This window comes from Balearica regulorum, chromosome 3 (assembly GCF_011004875.1).
Source record: "Balearica regulorum gibbericeps isolate bBalReg1 chromosome 3, bBalReg1.pri, whole genome shotgun sequence".
Taxonomy (NCBI): Eukaryota; Metazoa; Chordata; class Aves; order Gruiformes; family Gruidae; genus Balearica; species Balearica regulorum.
In genome coordinates, this window is record NC_046186.1 from 52,101,348 (window position 1) to 52,107,387 (window position 6,040).

A 6,040-nucleotide genomic window follows, 5' to 3' on the forward strand; every position below is an offset into this window, starting at 1 on the left:
GACTTTCTGCTGTTTCAGCTTCTACACAGCTGGTGCTTCAAGAAAAAAAGTGTCTTTCGTGTATGGCTGGGAGGAGAATGGACCCATAAAAATAAATATTGTTGGTATGCGCATAGTACTTTAATCAGTAAGTCTCCCATAACTTTACCTAAGTGGCCAGTTTGCTATCATCTCAGCTTCTTAGGCAAGGAGACTGGAGCAGAGCGAGCTGATAACTTTCTGCTGTCTGCAGCAATGCAGTAGTAAAGTGGAGGATAAAACTGCTTTCCAAATGATTTTTCAGTGCCTGACCCACTGCCCTGTACATGGGGAATACCAGTACTGAGCATCTGGAAACATCGTTGGTAGGGATATTTTTAGTCTGCTGTAAAGAGAAATGGTCAGTTGTCCGCTGCGTGCTGTTAATTTGGCATTCGGGAACCACTAGTGCCCGTATCAATGCTGAGGCTGGATCTCAGTGTCTCTGCACAACCTGCCTGGAGGGATGGTCTGGGAGGAAGACTATGACGGGTGTTGTGTGCTTCGAGCTGCGTGCATTCACACATGCGAGTGAGATGTGCACAATGCCCGCTGAGAATTGAAGTGATGCTACCAGATACTAATCTGACTGGGTTTGGTCAGTGCCAAGTGGGCTCAATTCTCTCACCCAACCTAGGGATGAAAGACTCCTTAACGCTGCTCCTGGGCCATTCAGCTCAATCCCCAGTAGTGTTATCTGTTTGGAAGTCTTTCTCACTAAATCACTTCCTTTGAAGACTGCAGGCTTTTTAACAGTGGACTGCAGCACCTGCTGCTTGCTGGAAATCCCGAGGCCAGCACATGAGAGCATTGCAGTGCCAAACGTGCCAGTCACAAAGCATCGCATTTAGCAGATTTTCACTGGAGGTAGCTGATGAAAAACAGAACAGACGTGTTGTAAGGACTGTCAGCCCAAGTAAAGGAAGGTAGCTTTGAAGAAAGCCTCCAAGATAGTATTTCCAGAATACACTCCTTTAGAAAAAAAGTGGAAAATCCAAAGAATGAAATTCAGCCAGAATGAGCTCACTGCAAGTGGTACTGGTCATGATTTTTTAAAAACCAAGCTTAATTATTAACTATTCTAATCATTGGGTTTTGTCCAGTGTCTGTCATGACAGTACCTTTTTCTGCAGCTGCAGAAACCCCACACTTCTGTGGTTCCCTGGGGCTTTCCCACAGCATGCATTTCCCCCCGCCCCACCTCAGAAGACTGGTACAATACAACAGAGAGGACTTCATCTGCCCAGCCTGCAAACTAGGTTCTGGGAACTCACCCACTCCCTGGCAGGATTTGGGCTACCCCTTTCCCCCTTCCACAACAGCCAGTCCTGCAGGGATTTATACCCACTGGGTGCATCCGTGTTTTGCCTGAGATCCCCGGGGATCCATCCATTAGCCCCACGGGCTTGGTAGCTGCAGAAGTTGCTGTGAAGCTCCCCTGACCTGAGGGTTAGGTGGGCAAGCAGGCACTTGCCCTCTCCCCCTCTGGAAACTGGAGAAGTCCCTGATACCTTTCAATGAAGAACAAATGTTTAAAAAAACCCCTGCCTTAGCTGTTGGTGGCATTTCTTCCAGTTTGCACGGATCTATCTGCACAACGGCGTGCAGTGCCGCGATGGAGGATACGTGCGTTTACATTTGTCTGGTCCCATCTACACCAGCAAGCCCTTGAAATGTAGCCTAGCTGGCAGATCTGGTCAGGCTGGGAAACTTAGTTTTAGATGTTTTTTTGTTTACGAGTGATCTTGGCCACAGACAGGGACACACAGCTGGTGGTCTGTGCATGGCTCTGTGATCGGGCTGACGCAGGGCTCTGAGCCTGCGAAGGCTGGAGTGGGGCTGAGCTCTTCCAGCTTACCCCGGCTTAATTCGGAACCGGTGCTGGAGAGGCTGCTGCTCTGCTGTCTCCTCCTGTGGGCTGGCGTCTCAGGGCCTGGTCTGGCTTTGCCTGCGCAGGCAGCAGCATCCAGCACCCATCTGCAGCCGTGGCTCAGAGCTGGCACACGATGGACGCCTCTGCTCGCTCCAGACGTGCCTCTCCTGCAGACCAGAGAACGCCTCTCACTGTTAGCAATACCTGGTTTAATACAAATATCTCACAAATATAGACATCGTTCTTCCTCCGCTAATTATAATAGCATTGGACAAAGCGTGAGAGGTGCGTGTCTGAAGGCCTGGCGTCTCAGAGAGGGCTTTGCAATGGCTGTTGTGAGATGACATGGTGGAGATTTCTAACGATACTGATGTGCTGCATGCCAGCCCTGAACTTCAGAAGACCCGTGTCAGGGACCAGGGAGAAGGAGCAGCACCAGCCCATCAGTACTGCGAACCCAGTATTATGGCAGTGCTTTTCTGCAGCAACATCGGGATAAAGGGTGGTGGAGGCGGAGGCTGCTGAAAGCCCTGACCTTCCAGGCAGGATCTGTTTCCCAAACACACGTTAAACAGCAGCAGACTCCCGCAGGTGTGGGCATGGAGGGAACCTGTTAAATTAAAGCCAAAGTGTAACAGGAGAGATGTTTGCTTTGGAAGATAACGTGCACCTGTTCTGTGCACTGAGGGCGAGGAAACTCTCTGAGATGTGTTTTCCTTTTTTACCACAGCAGACCTTTTGCACTGCAAGGCCACGTAGCTCCCCCTTCTCACCCCCCTCTTCCTTTTTAAGACCAGATATCTCCTCAGCTTTACCAGCGCCTCCAATCCAACAACGCAGAAGCATGATAAATGGTGGCAATTGCTCCTTTTCCTCCATCAGTACATCTCATTGTGGAGCTCCCCTGACCACGCCACCAAAGTTTGCTGCCCGGACTGATGCCGTTATGAAGATGCCCAGGACTCCAGAATCTGCAGCCTGGTCATCAGCTGGAGACGAGGGAAGGGCATGCTCCTTGCTAGGTGCCCTTGGTGGGGATGCTCTAATGAGCCAGCTTCATTATCTGCCTTGCTGCTTGTCCCAGAGAGGCTGCAGGGATGTCTGCTGCTTTATTTTCTTAAATGGCACCAAATGATGGCAGTTAAGAGCCTACCAGGAGAAAATGAGCTTTTAGGGCAGCATTTCATGTCTTGCGAGCAAGGCTTTATTAGATTAACTTTCTACTAGAGGCGCCGTACGCTTCTCTCACTGGAGAGGCCGATCTAGCTTAACTGTGGGATAAAAACTTTACAACCGCATTTTTGTCACACAGGTGACTTGCATAAAAAAAATCTGTAAGTGCATTAATGTCATCTGAGTTTTGGCAAGCCTGCGAAGCAGGCTCTTTCTCTGTGATCTCTGTCTCTATCTTAATGCTGCACTCATCCTAGCATTAAGTATGTAACTCTCTTGCTTTGCTTCTAATTTTCCACAGTAGGGACAGCGTATTTCCTCTCCCACGCACCCCTTGCAAATGAACAGGCGCTCTGAGAGAAACCCCCTGGTGCTGCTGTCGCTATTCAGGCAATGCCTTTTGGCTCTGTGGGTACCTGCCAGTCCACGGGAGGGTTACTTGCATACTTTCAGCTACTTCTCCATTATTTACACATAAAGTTAATACCTGACTCAAGACTTCATCTACAAATATATTTTTAGGGCTGCTCTTGGTAAATTTTTCGCCTCTTGTTTTCTGTAATTTCCTTCCTATGCTTTCCCTTAATCCTAATCCATTTTAACATTAATGTGTTAGTTTTGAAACAGCCGGTGTTTTCTCAGCCTCTTCTTCTCCCTTACCTGCTGATTATTTCTCCTTTTTTTTCCACTGTCCTCTATCCCTACTTTTGTTGTTTGCAAAAACCTGCTTTTTTCCTCCCTCTCCCTCTTCACAGCTCCCACCATCTGTCTCTCTACAAATACAAAGCTTTAGGGGAAATGATTCACTAGGCTGCTAGCTCATTACTCACACTCTACCCATCATGGTTTCTGTCCTTGTAGGATGCTCTAACTAATGTAAAGATCAATGAATCCTGGGAATTGTTATTCAATTAAAAAGAAAATAATGCCCCAGCAGTTAAATAGATTGAGCTCTTTGTACTTCCTAAACACCAATGCTTAGTTTTTCCTCCTCGCTCTGCTAGCATTGTTTTTCAGAAAAGGATCATTGAAACAGAAGAATAGAAATGATCACTGGACCATTTAATGCAACCTTGTGTATCACATGATGCAGGAGTTACTTAATGAAATTCCCTGGCCCAAACCAAGCAAATCTGTGGTAAATCTAGAGCACATATTTTAGGATGACAGCCAAAATGATGAAAGGAATTTACTACCCAGCCTCGCTAATCATTTTGAAAGCTTAACTGCTCTCCCTAATATGCTGCTTTGCGAGCAGCAAAACTGACACAGCCTCATTCCCTACAGATTTACTTACCCAGGCTGCGCGCCCCGAAAGCCCTCCCAGCCCTCTGCCAGCCCTGTGCCGGGGCAGGGTGGCCAGCTGTGACTGCTGTGAGCACTGGCTCGCCAGCTGCCCACCTCTGGCAAGAGACCTCCACAGGCCTGACCCTCCCGCTGCCTCTCCCTCCACAGCATGCAGGTTTGGGGCCAGCTCTTTGCCCAGGCAATTACTTCCATGAAACTCGTAGGCACTTGGTATCTTTGAGCTTCTCCTTATTAAATGTGGTAGAAATTGGTAAAGGGGCTCAGAAGCCATTTGAGACAGACTAGTTCACCGCGTTAAAACACTCCGGGTATCTTAAAATACCAGAGACAGCCATATGGAGCTGCCAGATTTGCTGCAGCATTTCAGACTTGCTCAACCTGGAGGCTGAGCTCAATGCTCTAGGGCACTCCAAGTGACCCTAAATGTCGATGTTTAGGTACCCACATCCCACTCCTTTTGTCCTCACTTTGTTGACCTTTTAAGAAGGATTTCTGTCATGATTTCAGGCTTGTCACCATATGCTAGAGAGTTATTTTCTTAATTGGAAGCTTAGTTTTTCATTTTATCACATGGAAAACGGACTTGCCCTCCCCACACATAACAAGAAGTACCACTCCCTCACACAGTTTTATTGTGCCGTGTCAGGAAGCTGCCAGTATGACAGGTATTAGCCTGTTTCAGTTGTTGAGCTTCCCTTTAGAGACTGGAGTTGTAAGAAGCACAGCAAATACCACAATCAAAATCATAAGAGTTGACAACACTGGATACTCCCTTCTCCCAGTTCTCTTAAACGGCTGCAACTCTTTATGCAAAAGCCTGCTAAAGGAAAATCTGAGTATATCTGCAATGTGGTTCTTCAGTTGTTTCTCATGAGCACCACAAAGCACGTCCTACATCAACACACCACACTGGCACCACGTTCATGGAAAGCTAAGTAAATAAATTGGGTAATGTAACAGGAGTATCAGCTTCTGGGCTAATTTACTTTTCAGGCTACCAAACAGATGTACTATTTTATAAAGCTGTATTTAGGTCATTCTAAAAGAAACAATAAAGCTGCGGAGGATCTTGGAAAGAGCCTGCATTGAGCAGGCGTGAAGTGCCCTGTGTCAGAGCAGGACATTCATGTACGACTACTTTAAAGAATAAGGGCTGCAGAATTTTAAGCCAACAGGGTCCACTGTTACCTCAGTAAGGTTAAGGCAGTTTTAAAAAAAAAGAACCCTCACCAAAGTTGTACTTACGTGCTCTGTAAAAAAGAAAGTTCAAATTTTAGCAGATGTGATGTTGTTGAGCCCTCCTGGTTGCCAACACCCTGTGGCTCTCCAACATCTTTGATTATTTTACTGTTCCATACTGCATACAAGTTGTAGGAGTCGATGTTATTTCTCTTAACAATGGCTGGCTTTCCAAATGCCAACTGTCCTTTGACATGCTCTGTTTTAAATAAGGGCTGAAGAGCAGTAATGAAACTAAAGCCTACTATAAAAAATAGTGTAGCGTTCCACGGTACTGACGGCACACACGTAGTCATGCGTTTAGCTCTTCTTTTGTGGACTGTTGCTGCAACACACTGAAGGTGTTAGGGGCCGAGCTGTAAGGAAATGGAACTCCAGAGATTTCAGATCTGAGAGTCCACTAATTGAAGACAGTGTCTTTGTGCAAGA

At 46.9% G+C, this 6,040-nt stretch overlaps 1 long non-coding RNA gene across 1 annotated transcript in view; it reads left to right on the forward strand.

The window, feature by feature from the left end:
- Positions 1–6,040, forward strand: part of LOC142600977 (uncharacterized) — a 523,379-nt gene that overhangs the window by 423,997 nt on the left and 93,342 nt on the right. The window lies entirely within an intron of this gene.